Genomic DNA, 17,269 nt, shown 5'->3' with positions numbered 1-17,269 from the left:
AATGAATTAATAGTGACATTCACGATTCCTGCTGGTTTTTAGCCCGTAACCACACGTCTTATATTTCCACGATTTGTGGAGAGGGACCAATGTATTTCAGAATTGCAGTAAATGCAGCAAGTGTATAAAACTAAATCACAAGGGGCTGGTGAAGTTATAACATTTCAACAATTATTAGAAGAGTGTACACAGGTTTTTAACATAAATATTTTTAAACTTCTTACTAATTCATCGAGCCTCCGTTGCTGAGGCGGCAGCGCGCCGGCCTCTCAGCGCTGGGTTTCGTGGTTCAAATCCCAGTCACTCCATGTGAGATTTGTGCTGGACAAACCAGAGGCGGGACAGGTTTTTCTCCGGGTACTCCGGTTCTCCCTGTCATAATTAATTCCAGCAACACTACAATATCATTTAGTTCATTTTCCGGGTTGAACCGTGTTGTTGTTTTCTGTACATTATGTACAATTTGCCGACGTTTTGAATACATTGCAGTATTCTTTGTCAAGGCGACTGAAATACCCCTATGATACAGATGTTGATTCCCATAGGGAATCTGAAATATTTGTCCCGAATGAGTAAATTTATATACTAATATAAATGGTCCGTCCAATGTCCAATAATGGACCATTTATGCCCTACTCTATCTGAGGTAATCAGTCTCCCAGACAGCAATCGCACTACAAGAGTGGTTCCTGACCTTGGTCTATATACCCTAGCCTTCCTGGCTGACATAAGCCCCCTGGCTGTCTTGTGAGAAATCCTGGAAGGTATGTGTCACAGCCGGGTAGTGGGGCTTGCCCGCGCTATTATGTAATAGGAGGTTCGACCTGCGTGTTTATGATGTGGTCTGTATGTCTTAATCTATGTATGATAGGCATCCAAGAATTACTGATTTTATATCCTCCTTCTAAATTCATATGGTTCGGATGTTTCTTGATTTCGTTAGCCTCGCGGATTTTCCTTTCCAGATTCCAAGGGATAGCTGCTAGGATCTTGGTCTTGTCAAATGATATTCTGCGTCTTGTTTCGTAGGAATGCTTGGCTACCGCTGAAGTATCTGTGATATGATTCTTGGTGTGACGGATATGTTCTTTTAGGCGGGTGGAGATCAGACGTTTTGTTTCACCAACATAACACTTTCCGCAGCTACATTCAATGTGGTATACCCAAGGAGCCTGTAGTTCTATTGTGTCTTTTACTGGTCGAAGATAACGGGCTAGCTTCCGGTATGGTTTATAGATGGTTTTTATGTCGTATTTGTCCAGTATCTTGCCGATCCTCTCCGTAGTGTTTTTAATGTATGGAAGTATTGTTGTCAGTTTTTGTTTTCCGTTGTTTTCTCCTACGGCGGCCTTTTCTTTGTTTTCTTCTGATTTTCTAAAAACTCTTCGGATGTTATTGAGCGAGTAGCCATTTCTCCTGAGGGTTCTCGCGAGGTGTTCTTTCTCTTCTTCGAGGTGTTCTGCATCTGATATCAATACGGCCCTGTTAACCAGTGATGTTAGAACAGCCTGCTTTTGTGATGGGTGGTGATGAGGAGAGGTGTGCAGGTACCTGCCTGTGTGTGTGGGTTTCCTGTATATTGCGTGACTCAGGGTCCCATTGATGTTGCATTTTACTAGGACATCCAGGAATGGTAGTTTTCCATTTACTTCGATTTCCATGGCGAACTGAATATTTACGTGAATAGAGTTGAGATGGTCGAGAAATAGCTGCAGGTTGTTGCTCCCGTGAGGCCAGATCACGACCGTGATATCCACATAACGGAGAAAACATTTCAGTTTCAGAGTAGTTGTGGCTAAGGCTTTCTGTTCAAAGTGTTCCATAGGCATGTTTGCTATTATTGGACAGACGTCAGGGTCATCCGGTCATAAAAACCCGTCACAACAGATCCATTCACCTCATACCCGACCCTGTAGAGAAACAGGACAAGGGTTGGACAAACAAACAGATGCTAAATTGAGGGTGTTGGTTGTTGTTGTTTACGTCAACAGTCCATACAATGACTTGAAGCAGCACTTCATGCCACATGTGAACACTAATAGTTAACGAAGGTAAAAGAATGTACATAAATTCTATTGGAAGTGTTAGATATTACAGAATATGGAATCTACTATGGAATAAAGACATAGCAATGAAGGCTAATGTACAAAGCATTTTACAAAATGCAGCCAAGATCCAGCCAGTGACTATGAAGAATGAAAAATGGAGAGAGACATCAAAGATGAAATTCCTGAAAAATGAACACATACAGTACCAGTCAAAAGTTTAGGACCACATAAAAAACTCATGAAATGTAATCTCGAACCAAAAATTGTGCTACTAGACCTCTGTATTTGTTTTTCTTTTTTTCCTGAGCTCTAGCATCTAATATGATATACGTCACCTGATTTCACTGAGATATGCAAAGTACTGCAGAAGTTCTACATTTTTAACTGTTGGAAACTCACATCACAAAGTAAAATTTTTGGAAATATTATGTACAATATATTCTAATTGTTTGTATCACCACCAAGATTCGTTTGTAGATTATTTCAAACCAGCGCTAAGATGGTCAATTTTTCCTTGTTCTTGTCATAGGTCAAAGTGTGAGCTAATGGCATCAGAAATGTGTTCTTAGATGCCATCTGCAGAGTGCTAATGAAACTATCAGGCAGATAAGTCTGACGCCAATAGTTCGCCCCGAGAATGTGGGCCATACATAACAAAGACGAACAAAAATCAACAATCTTGTCACTGCTTTGAAGAAAATAAACCAAGCAAGAAAAAGAAAAACAGTGCTGCATATTTCCAGAATGTTTATATTTATATCAAAAAATCCCCCACCTATTGATAAGTAAACAAACAAATCTTGGTGATAATACTTGCAACCAAGTAGAGTGTGTGACCTTCCAAGAGATAAAAATTCATAATTTCTACAGTACTTGGACTAACTCAACGAAATCAGGTGACATACCGTATATCCTATTAGATGTGAGAGCTCAGAAGGAAAATTACAGAGGTCTAGTGGCACAATTTTAGGTTTTAAATGACATTTTGTGATTTCTTTATGTGGTCCTAAACTTTTGACCGGTACTGTACATAAAGGCAGAAGAGGAAAGTGATATGATAGAGAAAAATACAATGATGTGGTCCAGCTATATATTAAGCAGATGAATAAGATAGGAATGCTGTAGCAACTATAGAATGGGATGGGGAATATATGCATCCCCAAATAATCATAATTTTGAAAGTGTTTACAATGAAGACTGTTTCTATCAAAATCTAACAGAAAAAAATAAATATATATTTTCTCTGCCCTGGTTTGTTCAACCTCAGTTAACATTTAACTGCATGTTAAAATAATTTAACAGTGAATGTAACCTAATTAGCATTTAATGAAAATTGGTTAAGACTAACAACATGTTAAACTCTCAGCTAACTTAGCTCAAAATATGACAGGTGCATTAGGTGGAGAACTTCTGTATCTTGAATACTGTATTTGAAATACAATAAGCCTCTTCCAGAAAGAGTTAGAATAAAAAAGAGATGATTTTCACACAGCTGTTCCAGTTGCTTGATCATACGTTGGCTAACGTCAGTATGCACATTGAATTCACTACAAATTTTCTGCCAAGCATCTCTTTTAGCTTTGAGCATGGATCCATTAGTTTGCTTTCTTTCTGTAATACGCATACACTTGGAAAAAAAAGAGAGAGATAGAGAAATTTGAACCACACATTCTTTTCTTGGCCTTTTTCCAAATATTGGTGTACAGAGCAAAAGGAAATTCATGGTCAAGACAAAAAATTCTAATAAATGCTGACTTCATGCGCCTTGGTTTACAGCTGTATTTAAAAAAAAGCGCATCAGAGCACACTAAAAAATTGCATGGTTCTGCCACTACCTTCTAGATTCTCACTGATCGTGACTCTTGTGACAGCACAGTGTTAGTTAACAGTTCCCAGAAAATGTTTGGATAAACGCAAGAATCTTAACATGCTGCTAAATTTTTACCACTTTGTTAACAGTGTGTTAGTGTTCTTTTAACTGAGATTGAATAAACCGGGCCTCTCTCTTGAAGAATTCTTTCTTGTTAAATCAGAGTCATAAAACAGAACAGATTTTAGTTGTTTTTTACCAGAAATTTTCTGAAATCAAACTATGATATTTCAATACAACAATACAACAATTATTTAGGGAGTTAGAAACAAGAAGTTTTCCTGATACTTGTTATTCATTTCTTTAATAATGAAAAATGCTCATTCTTAGATACATGAGGTAGTCAAGACACAAAACTCACGCACTCTATTTCAACTCCTAGGTAAAGACATGCATTAAGATGAGTAAACTCATGCATTAACTAATTCTAACTACTGACAGGTTCATCAACTACGAGAAGAAGAGATCAAAAGGAAAATAGATATACGATGAAACAATATTAGTTGCTTCAGGCAACTAAAAATTCATTAATATAGAGGTGCAAAGTAATGTGCTTACAGCTCCTTCAACATGTCTTGGCTGCTGTGCTGTGTCACTCCTCTGTCTTCACACTGAGTTGGCGGCTCTCTCCTCCCACCAAGACATTATGAAGAAGCTATAATATGCAAGGAAACCATTACTATAAAGAGATGAACAGAGTTCAACATTCAGCACTCATGGACATTATTTACAACCTATATATGTAAAACATTTTGGTTTTCTTTAGCATTCAATCCATTTAATAATAACAACAACAACAACAAAATCCCAGGAATCAATCAGGGAAGAGTCCTTGTGACTTTGGCAAATGGGAGTGAAATACTTTGTCGCCAATCATCTCCAACAGGAACATATTGGATTCAGTAAGAGAATTCAACCAGCCTCTTTCAGTGCAACTCCAGCATGTAATCTATAAGAGGGGCCAGGGGCCCTGTTAAGCTGAGAAACCCAGTGGAAGCTTGGGTAACCTGTCTTAACAGAAAACTGGGTTAGTGAGCCAATTAGTGCAGGGGAGGGGGCTTCGAGGCTTACAACCTTGATAGTGAACAACAGGTTACCTTTGGGTAACCACACTAACCTTTTGCAAAAAAAAAACCCAGCCTCCTGCTTGTGACAAGGTAAGCAGATCAATGGGTAACATGCATCTTCAGATAAGAGGAAGAAATGGATTAATTATTTGGCAACCATCAAGTCCCTCCTAGAGTCAGGGAAATTGACACATACATTAGGTCTTAACAAAACACAATATCCTGATAACAGCACAGCAAGAGACCTTGTAGATAAAGAAGTGATGGAATCACAAGGCAACAACAAGGGATAGCCAGATCAAACAGTGATAATGAATGTATGTCACCTGGGCACAGGCTTCATAGTCACCAACAGAATCCATAACCTCCTCTTCACCCCAAACGGAAGAACATTTACTATATCCTTCAAAACTCTTAACAAGGAGTAAGCGATTGTTACCTTCCATGCATCAACTAATGATACTAACAGGAAAGAGACCAAAAGAGCAGAAACCTTCTGGGGAGAATTGGAAGAGACAATGGACAGGATCCTGAAACACCACATAACTACCTTAGTAGGGGACTTCTAATGCCCATATTAGGAAAGAGCGAAGATTCAAGAACACAGCTGGAGAATACCAAGCCCCCAAGAGAACCAACAGGAATGAAGAGCGACTGACCAACCTGTGCAGAAATTACAACTTAGTCTTTAAATCCACAGCTTTTAAACACCTTCCCAGGAAAGTCAAGACATGGAGATGTCACAACCTCATGCTAGGTGAGTTCTAACTGGACTATGTAGCCATTAGCAGAAGGAACAGCAAGGAGCAGCTAATGTCAAAGTACTGAGAAGAACCAACATTGACTCAGACCACTACGTTCTTTGATCAAAACTAATTTCATCCCACCCACACGTAACAGAGGCAACAAACTGCAACAAGTTAAGAATTTCAGACTCAATCCAGCCAAGCTGAGAGACAATGACGACTTCACCAAGACCTTAGCTAACAACAAAGACAAAAAGGATTGGTCACAGCTACAGAAGGCACTGACAGATGCAGAGAAACCAACCATCCCGGCGACCAGATGGAACAAACGCCCAGTGTTGACAACAGCATGCAACAAGGCAATTGAAGGAAGAAGGCAGCATGTCTCAAATGAAACTGTAATAAGAGCACAACTAATTATCAACAACCAGGAAAATCACAGACAGAATTATCAAAAACACCAGAGATAGTACCTCAAGATCATCGACCAAGCAGAGAGACTTCCAGAGAAACAACACCAGAGACCTCCACCAAACTTTCAGATTCCAGATCCCTACTCAGCCCCAACACTTCACCTCAAAGTACCAAACAAGAAATTGAAAACTATCAATAACAATTGCAACATAGCCCTACCAGAGTATTTCAAGAATTTGCTCAACTCACAGGAACCCAAAGAGAAACTGCACTTTGAAACCACGAACACTACTAATTCAGGCTCCATCCTGCAACTAAGGAGGAGATCCGGAAGATAATTTCAGAAGTCAAATTTAACAAAGCAGCGGATGAAGATAGCATCATCAGGAATTCTGGAATTGAAGAGTCAATCCAAAGTATTGACAAGATCATATCTGACATCTAGATGACTGAAAACTTACCAAGCAATTGGACCTAAGTTATCTACCCACTATAAAAAAAGAAAGACAAGTCAGACCTTAACAACTAAAGAAGGATCTCTCTCCTATCAGTGACCTACAAGATCCTCTCCAAGGTACAACCCATGATAGTAGAGACTAAACTGGACTTAATAATAATAACAACAACAACAACAACAACAATAATAACAACAACAACAACAACAATAATTAGTTTTACATCCCACTAACTACTTTTACAGTTTTCAGACATGCTGAGGTGCCAGAATTTTATCTCACAGTTCTTTAACATGCCAGTAAATCTACCGAGACAAGGCTGACGTATCTGAGCATCTTAAAATACCATTGACTCAGTCAGGAACGAACCTGCCAACTTGAGCTCAGAAAGCCAGTACTCTACTGTCTAAGCTACTCAGCTCAACTGGAATCCTGCATAGGACAGTACAACGCCAGGTTCAGAAAGTCAAGGTCATGCGTGGAACACATCCTGTACCTCAAAACCTTCCTCATCTACAAGAACATAAGTGCCTCACCCTACAGAGCAACCTTTGTCGACTTCTGGAAGGCCAATGGCTCAGTAGATAGGCAATCCCTCTTCCAGACACTCACTGAACTGGAACTATAAAACAAGACCTTGAACCTTGTAAAAGTGACTATGACCAACATCACATCCAAAGACTAGGGGAACTATCAAAAGGCTTCGAGACCAGAACAGGTATTTAAAGATATGAGCTTCATTGATGTTTCCGTATTGAACTGAGGTCACAGAGATGAGATATCTATTAGGTTCAACCTATTCAATACTAATTATGTGTTGATGTTACTAATAACTTTTATTTAACATGGGACCGGTTTCAACATTTAAAATGTCATCATCAGCTATAAAATAAATCACAAATATATTAAGCAATGACATAATAATCAAAACTATTGTGGATACACTAATTGATATCCGCTCAACATGGCGATTTTAATACCTTACTTAAGCAATGACATAATAATCAAAACTATTGTGGATACACTAATTGATATCCGCTCAACATGGCGATTTTAATACCTTACAATGACAAGATACAGAAGATCTGAAGGAAAACATCAGGAACAAAAAAGTTGAGAGGAGGTGAGAATAGGAGACTCCCTACTACAAAGGATCCAGAAAGCAAGACTGACGTAGTCCGGTCATGTAAAAAGGATGAGTGCAAGCAGAACTACAAGGAGGAAATATGAAAGAGAAGTAAAAGAAAAAAGACCAGTGGACAGACTCAGAGAAAAATGGACCAATCTGGTAAAGAAAGATGATGTGGAGAGACGATAAGATTAGGAATAGTTATGACAGAACAGTAGTTCATGGACAGACAAAGATGAAGGGGTCTCGTACACCACAATAGTCTTGATTATTATGTCACTGCTTATATATTTGTGATTTAATTATGGCTGATGATGACATTTTAAATGTCGAAACCGGTCCCATGTTAAATAAAAGTTATTAGTAACATCAACACGTAATTAATATTGAATAGTTTGAACCTAATAGATATCTCATCTCTGTGATCAGAACAGGTGTTAGATAAGGGGATGGCTTATCCCCAACCTCTTCAACTGCCTACTGGAGAAAGTAATTTCGTGAATGGATAAATACACCAACAGACAACTCTGGATTGAGAATCGATTACAGACAGTAAAAGCTAACAGTCAACTGCCTGGCCTTAAGCAGATGACCTAATACTCCTTGCACCCAGTTTGTAAGAAGCTACACACACCAACTCTCCTCCCTCAACCACATAATAACTATACTGAAATTCAAGTCAAGAGCTTAGGAAAAGTATCCTTCCGCATGTGAGCACGTCCCCTGTTCCCCCCTCCCGTCTCGTCACCGTTATCCATCTCTGCCACAACCAGCTTATCATTAATGCTGTGCGTCCATCTAACAAGTACAGTACTTCATTCTGAAATAGTGAAGCATCAAACGAAATCACTTCCTTTCACATAGCTGTACTTTGATTACGTACCATACCTATTTATTACTTTATTGACCATGTAAAACCTACAGATTACAGACGAATTCCGAGGCAAGAGAAGCAAGATTTATTTTTATTTCATAATACGATTTATGTGAGGCACATAGAGACTTACAACGTACGTATATGATTCCGCTCTCATGCAACGACTGTCAGTGGCAGTTTCTCATAGTTAAAAAAGCTGAAAAACCCATCCGTGAGTGGGATTGCAAAATACAATGCTTCCAGGAATGTTGTAAATATTGTAGTCTCGTCATTCGGTAGGTAAAAACGAACTCATGATCCTCTCATGACAACATTTCTGCAGGTAGAGGGCAGTTACGAATATAAAGAAAAGTACACATTATCATTATCATCATCATCATCATCATCATCGAATACGCCAAGGATTCTATTCCCATACCGTGTTAAGGCCCTTCCTGTTTTATTTACGGCGAGTGCTTTGCTGACATCGATCTTTCGCTGGAGACTTGGATTTTCCGTGGAGTTTAAATTCCAAGCGAGCGGCATAAACACTGTACACAGAAACGCCGATCAGCTGCGCGGACTTTTTCACGCCTTACACAGTCCACAGTGGATTCTAATCTCGCAGGCTACTGTAAACGTTTAAAACAATTTGGTTTAGATTTTCTGCTTCATTTTTCTCCACTTTTGTTAGCTTTAAAGTATTTCACAGGGGACTCAAGCATCACAGTATCACACACGTCTTGCTCACAGCTGGCAGCCATTGTGAATACTGAACATGCTGTTCAGCCAGTATTGCCAACAGTTTTCTTGTATCCATCTTCAACGTCCCACATATTATGCAAACTTATCAACAGTGGAATGAACTCGAACAAACTTACTAAGTACACAGTGCAATAAGATATCAATATCATATTAAATAATTATTATTATGCTACTTACACCACTGAGAACAATAAATATTCATAGCCATCTACGTATGAAATATAAGAGTTGGTAACGAACCCGAATAACATACAACCTGTGATATATTTTCAATATTTATACAGGGCAAAAATTTTAATTCATCAAGTCAGTTCACCAGAATATCTAACCAAACTGAAGGAAGCTGCTGACTTCAGGAACAAGTAACAAACCTAGGGAACTATTTGGCGCTGTGGAAGCCTTTTCACCGACCAGAAGTCTGACTAACATCAAAGGGACCGCTAAGGTCTTGAGTTGACTCTCAGTATAAAGTAGGACTGAGGATCACCATCAGCAAAACAAAGTACCAGCACCAACATGAAAGATGCACCCAACTCAATTTCACTGGAGAACACAGTAATAAGGACTAATTCCTTTAAATAAATACCTTGGAGAACGTTACCCTGAATATCAGCAAGGATTTACCCATGAACAGCAGGTGCCTCAAGATGGAGAGAGCTTACCAACTCTGTAATAATGTGTACAGATCTAAATCTCTCTCCCTTAACCTCAAACTCAGAGACTACAACACTGCAGTGAGACCATGAGTACTGAATGCCTCAGAATGCCTGAAGATGGTCAGAAAGGAACAACTCTGAAAACTGGAAATGAAGGATCAAAAGATCCTGAGAAAAATCATGGGCACCATCACAGAGGAAGGTAAATACAGAATCAGGCCCAACAAGGAATATCTATCAACTAGAGAGCATTGCAACAGCTATGAGAAAGAGGAAACTAATCCTCTATGGTCATATAGTCAGGACGGACAACCAGACTCACCTCGAGTGTCTTCAATGTCATCTCTAAGAGAGAAAGCAGTTAACACCAAGTAAAAAGAGTAGTTAGAAATGACCTAGAACTAGAAATTGACCAAAAGATCCACAATAGAGATAAGCAAATTCTGATCAAAACATCAGTCTCTCTCCCATCAATAACAGCCAAACCATTGCACCATGCAGTAGGGGTGAAATGGACTCAGGAAAGAAAAGACACTTCCAGTGCAAGGATGAAAGAGTTCTGGGTTAAGAAGAAAGCCTGCTAGAGTTAAGAACCATGCGGTCCATGTTGGCCAAAATGAATGCCCAAAATGATTATGATAATAACAATAAAAATTAATGATTATGAAGCTGAGATCTACTTAATATCTTATATTCTGCCATAAATAATGCCCATTGCTATCAATATAAACATCTTAAAATGCTAACTTAATTTTTACAAGAAAGGTAGAAAGGCCACACAAAGTACTGCCATAGGTAATAAATAAAAAATAATTAATTTTGATATGACATATTAACTTCTGTAAATGAATGAAAATAAATTAGTTTCTACTACAAAAATAGCCATGCATTAGATTGCTCCAGAATATAATAAACACATTTAACCATATATTTGAAACATAAAAGATTTAACTGGTTTTATTTCAATTTTATTTGAACATCATGGATGGTGATTTGAAGACTGAAAAGAAAATTGAATATAAAAACCATGTCAACTTATTAATCTAGTATAATGCAATGTGACTATAATCAATGTATTACTACCATAGGAATAACCATTTAGAAGCAAAGCAATGCAGACACTAACTGAAAGAAAAGGGAACCAAGAGCTTCATAGGAAAATTTCATGGCAGTGAGTCTTTCATTGGTATCTGGCATGAGGGCAGCTATCATTATGAGCAGAGTGACCAAACATCTTGGAAATGATAAGGCATATCGAACAGACAAAGTATGGCAAAATATATTCTAAATTCTTGGTACTTCTATTCAGGATTTGAAGTTTCAGTTCAACTATATGCTGGAAAGGTAAGAACCATATTCAATTATGCATAGGCCTAGCTAACCATTGTAAGAACCTCACCATTTTGGTAATGGAGTTTGAAAAAATTAAGAAATCCTCATATACATCTTCCACTTAGATAACATGAAAATATAAGGAATTATGGACAATTTTATTTCAGTCTATAGTGTAGAATCTTGTTGCCAACGACTGCAATTCCTAGCTGTCCAGATACTGTTAGCCAATTCCACAAACAGCAACATGTGCTTTCACTAGATTTTACCCACAGGTGCCGCCTGAAGATTTCATATGTCCAATTTCTTTTTCTTTGTATTCATTACAACAATAATGTATTTTATTTTAAAGTGAATACTGTATTTGTTTTGTGATATTCTTTGTCATTTCTGGCAGCCTCACTGGTTTGGGTAAGAATAAAGTGATGAAGTCCTACATAATATTTTGCATTAACTATAAACTGAATGTTTCATTAGTACCAGTCCATTTATTTCCAGATGATTCTCCAAATATATGTAACCATTACTGTCTGTTGTGGCTAGACTGATATGATTTGAGATTAGCATACCTGTAAAACTGCAATGTTCATTAGTCACATCCTTATTAATGTAGATTGTTTCTAGTTCCTGAACCATGCTTGTGTTGGTGAGAGTTATAAAAACATGAAAGTTTTAAAATCGAAGTACTTTCTAGACAAAACATGTGACAAGAGTGTTCAATATCTCATTTTAAAGAGGAAGGACCAATGTATCAAACAACAAGAGCCTGACCTTGGAATGAGATAACCATGCGATGCAATACTACTGCCGTCGTCATCATCAGTGTCGATAATCTCCAGTTACCCAGCTGTGGTGTACGAGGCCCCTTCATCTTTGTCTGTCCATGAACTACTGTTCCCTCATAACCTACACCCAATCTTATCGTCTCTCAACATCATCTTTCTTTACTAGACTGGTCCATTTTTCTCTGAGTCTGTCCACTGGTCTTTTTCCTTTTTATTTCTCTTTCATATTTCCTCCTTGTAGTTCTGCTTGCACTCATCCTTTTTACATGACCAAACTACTTCAGTCTTTCTTTCTGGATCCTTTGTAGTAGGGAGTCTCCTATTCTCATCTCCTCTCAACTTTTTTGTTCTTAATATTTTCCTTTTGGACCTTCTGTATCATGCCAACATAAGGTATTAAATTCGCCATGTTGAGCGGATATCAATTAGTGTAGCTCTGAACTTCAACATGGTAAAGTGTTGTGTGAGTGGATTCTACACGTATAACACAAAAACAAAAAGAATCATACTGTGAACATTTTAGAAAATTGTAGTGCAATGAAGTGCAAACATTTCTTTCTTTTGTAAAATGTCACAACATACAGACAATAAATGGCTTCAAAATGATCGAAACTGCATTCGAGGGAATAAAGCAGCTGGTCAGAATTCCAAAAAGTCCAAAATCACCTATGTGAAGCATCAAGAGGCTTATTGGAAGCTTCTCAGAGTTACAGGCAGGAATGTAAGGAACGGAGCTCTGAGCTGCTGGAGACTTAGCCAAGTACATCTAACACCCAAGTAGCAGAAAATAATTTGGAATTCATGGCCTTGAGATGTGTAAATTTGTTTAGAATTAGCCCATACTGACAATATACTTTATTTCGCCAATACCTCAATGGTACATGGTATGGCCAATGGTAGCCAGTCCTGTGGTGTAGGGGTAGCGTGCCTGCCCCTCCCCCGGAGGCCCCGGATTTGACTCCCGGCCAGGTCAGGGATTTTTCTCTCGACCTGAGGGTTGGTTGAGGTCCACTCAGCCTACATGATTAGAATTGAGGAGCTATCTGACAGCGAGATGTCGGCCCTGGTCTCGAAAGCCCAGAATAACGACCGAGAGGATGTGTCGTGCTGACCACATGGCCCCTCGTAATCTGCAGGCCTTCGGACTGAGCAGCGGTCGCTGGGCAGGCCAAAGCCCTTTCAAGGGCGTAAGTGCTGTGGGTTTTGGTTTTAATACCTTAATGGTACATATTTTATGTCTAAACTCATGGCCATGACCTTGACACAACCTCGTTCAAATTTATCCAATATTTTTCACTCAAATATCTTGAAAACTGTGGCAGTCTAGTACCAGGTAGACAGCTTCTATTGACAATTTAAATCCGTAGTTATGTGAAAAATGAGGAGCTTGGGTTATCTTGTCATCAATCTGATTTTGCATCTGATAGAGTAATGGAAAGTACTATTTGAACAGAACTAAGCTAAGCATCTTAAGGCTTGAAATAAGTTAATATCTAGAGCATGCAAAAATACCTGGGGAATACCACTCACAATAACCGTGTAACCATAAGACCTTCATCTAAGCCAGCTTTCTTTTCAACCCACATTACCCACATCAAGACTGAAGAACCATCAAGGCCCAGGATGAATAGCTCAGCAGGTAGAGCGCTAGCCTTCTGAGCCCAACTTAACATGTTCGATCCTGGCTCAGTCTGGTAGTATTAGGTGCTCAACGTCAGCTTCATGATGGTAGATTTACTGGCATGTAAAGGAACTCATGCGGGGCAAAATTCAGGCACCCCAGCATCTCAAAAACCATAGAAATGTAGTTAGCAGGATGTAAAACCATTATTATTATTACTATTGTTGAACCATCAAGATAGGCTATCAAGGAATGTTGAGGTCCGTCCTTCTGAAGACAGTGGAAAGCAGAAAAGAGTTTGCTAGGGGATCAGAAGAAAAATTGGGATCGATGAGAAAAGAGCCTTTCTCTTTGCAGACGGCAATGTATGAAGTTGTGGAGATTGTCCTTGTCCTTGTTTCCTATTGCACCCTCTTTCCACACTGACCTGTCATTGTGTTTATCCTCTTATCTACTCCTATTGATGTTTGTATACTTCTACACGTGACTTAATTCGCTCAGAGTTTCACCAGAGCTCCGTTAACTGCCTAATTTTCGAGTTCCTGTCAGACTTTCATAGCTGTGGTATTGTCTGATAATTTATGGATGAGGAGTGGGCCTTTTGGAGAACAGGATCCAATCACCTGAAATGTGATTAATTTGCAGTATGGTTGAAAAAAAAAAAAAAAGACAGGACAGAGTATGGAAAAGACATATGGCTGAAGTTGGTAAACAAAGATACCCCAAGATCATCCAAATTCAGACAATATAATCACATGCAGAAGATGCATGAAAAATAGAATAATAAGAAAAATACATGACCTAAACCACAAGGAAATGAAATGAAATGGGTTTACCAGAAGAAGATGCAGACACATAGTGAAGTCTGCATTGGCCATCAAGGTGTGGGATGTGGGACACTATTAAAGCTGAAGAAAAATGCAATGATCAGATCTGCTGGAGGGACTCCTTACTCTGACCCCTCAACAATATATAACTACTAGTTGTCCCGTCAACAACAGGTACTACAATCACTTGGCATTTGCATGATTACATGTTTGTTCACCCATCATATTATTCCCCGAATTTTGAGAGACATTCATAGACATGCCTCTACCTGTCAGCGACTTGTGACGTACTTACTTCTCTGCTCTCTGTGGCCCTTTGTGCTTTCATATGTTTTTGCATTATTGCTGATCTTCATTTGATCTCTTCCTTCCCATGTAAAAGAAAGCCACTGGGTTAATAATAATAATAATCTACTGACAGACGTACAAAAAAGCAATGCTGTCACACGAAATGCTTGATCAAATGAAAAATGACACTGTTTCTTCCTTTTCACAAACAGCACTATGCTTTACAGACTATAAATCTCATATTTGATCCGTACTGACGGTTGAACGTTTTACAAACTGTCAAATTGTGTTTAATTATCCTCCTAGTAAATACATCTAGTTAGGATGAGCTTTCAATTAGACATGTTTTCCCAGGTTAGGAGCGGCTGTAGCTCCTATATTGGGCAGCAGCAGTTAGGAGAATGTCTGCTGTTTACTATGCTGATAATCTCAAAGTAGTAAATTTCATTTTTTAGCCATCTGAAAAGTGCCCCATTGTGCCAGCATTGGAAGTGTTGAGGCAGTCAAATATTCAATAAATAGCATATGAAGGAAAAGAAACTCCATTCACTAAATACAATTGTTTTCCAACAAAAACATTTTGAGAGAAAATAGGTGCAACTTTTAACTGAGCATTTGCTGTCTCTTGTGGTGATAAAACTTAACTATGAACAGTGATTAATAATTTTCAACAGATTTAAAAGGTCTCTTTCATTATTTTAGAATATAGTTAGTGATCAATTTACTGTATTTATCTGCATAATGGCCACTGCAGCATAATGGACACAACCCAATTTTTGCCTTAAAATTTTGGAGGAAAAAAAAAAAAATCTCCCCTTAATGGATAGATTTTTCATTTTCAACAAGGATTGTCTTTGTAATATTTAAAATCTTAACGTCAGATGCATTGCAGCATGTAAAGAACCCACTGCCGCTCCAGTCAGCTGTGAGGACCTCACAGTACATTTTCCCTGAAGGACAGCAATTATTTCCATAAAGTATATGTAAAGGGGATGACAGCGAGCAGTATTTTTAAGGTATGTGTAAGTTATTGGTGATAATGAGAAATGAAGGACGGGCTAGTCCGTTCAAATTCAAGAGTTTAAACCAACATCTTTCAACACTTCCAATGCTGACACAATGGGACACTTTTCAAATGAAGTTAGAATGCATCCAGTAGTTAGTTGGTTGTGTTGATAAACAGTGTTTCTGCAACGGATAGAAATAATTTGAAATACTGAAGTTACACAGCAAGTCTTACAGTAATTGTAATAATAATTGCTTTATTAAAAATTACTGCTCTACTCTATTTCCAATTTTAAGTTACAGCACACTGTATGCTACATTGTTTTGTTACACAAGTTAAACAGCTGATGCTAATTAACGATTGATCGTAGACTCGTCTGTAGCAAGACCATCAATATACCATTTGTAGTTGCTACTGGTTTGTCCACCTCTAATGGCATTAATTATTTCACATTTGAGAAGGTACGTATTTTAATATGCTCAACTCCCTCTATGGATCAGCAGTAGTGTGCCGGCCTCCAGATCCCAAGATCATTGGTTCAAACCAGGCAAAGTTGTATTTTTGAAGGGCAGAGAAATGTCCATTTGGCACTCCACATTGTACGATGTTGGCATGTAAAAGATCTCTGGTGACAGATTTGGTGTTCACCCGACAAAATTAATTACAACACAGCCACAAGTCGTCCAAGAGACATCCGTATTACTCTGCCATCTGATGAAATTGATGAGCAGGCAGCTAAGATGACATCAAATGAAAATGCCTGTACATGGTAGTTGAAGCCATAGGATTATCTTTTTTTTTTTAAATTATTTTAATTTTTTCCCCCCTTCCATGTGGCTACTGCTAGCCTGGCCAGCCCTTGTAAGGCAGACCCTCTGACAAAGGTAGGCGGCCTCTGCCGTGTATGAAAAAATGCGTATTATTGTAGTGGAGGATAGTGTTATACTGTATGTGGTGTGTGTGAGTTGCAGGGATGTTGGGGACAGTACAAACACCCAGGCCTTGAGCCAGGGGAATAACCACTTACAGTTAAAATTTCTGACCTGACTGGGAATCGAATGCGGGGCCCTCTGTACCGAAGGCAGCTATGCTGACCATTCAGCCAAGGAACTGGACATCAACATTATGTCCTGTCCCGAACAAATAAATGGAAATATAATAAAGAGAGAGAGTACAGTCCTGAATTTTTGACTGTGAACTACAAACATCTTGAACATAGTAAAATAATAAGGGCCGATTGCAGAAACGGCATTTAGACGATGTCTACGGTTAAACAATGCCTAAGTATGGCTGCCGCATTGCAGAGACGTTATTTATCACTTAGACACTGTCTAAAACCGATGTTCAACCGGTCATGTTTAAACACTGCCGAGAGCACTGTTTAACCTCAAATGACAGGAGTAA

General features: G+C 38.7%; 1 protein-coding gene across 6 annotated transcripts in view; it reads right to left on the bottom strand.

Moving 5' to 3' along the window:
- Prp4k (Pre-mRNA processing factor 4 kinase) overlaps positions 1-17,269 on the bottom strand; it is a 355,103-nt gene that overhangs the window by 81,301 nt on the left and 256,533 nt on the right. For 4 of the 6 annotated variants that reach the window (XR_010859850.2, XR_010859849.2, XR_010859852.2 and 1 more), the window contains exon 17: positions 4,477-4,573. The exons of 1 other annotated variant lie outside the window; for it this stretch is intronic. The gene's annotated coding sequence lies outside the window, so the exon portion shown is untranslated. Of the gene's footprint in view, positions 1-4,242; positions 4,574-17,269 lie in introns of those variants that run through there. One more of the 6 variants, XM_067145757.2, reaches the window with a different exon arrangement.

The sequence above is a fragment of the Anabrus simplex genome, chromosome 4 (genome assembly GCF_040414725.1).
Source record: "Anabrus simplex isolate iqAnaSimp1 chromosome 4, ASM4041472v1, whole genome shotgun sequence".
Lineage (NCBI taxonomy): Eukaryota > Metazoa > Arthropoda > Insecta > Orthoptera > Tettigoniidae > Anabrus > Anabrus simplex.
Note: the sequence above shows the minus strand (reverse complement) of the source record. Positions and strands in the feature narration are given on the sequence as shown.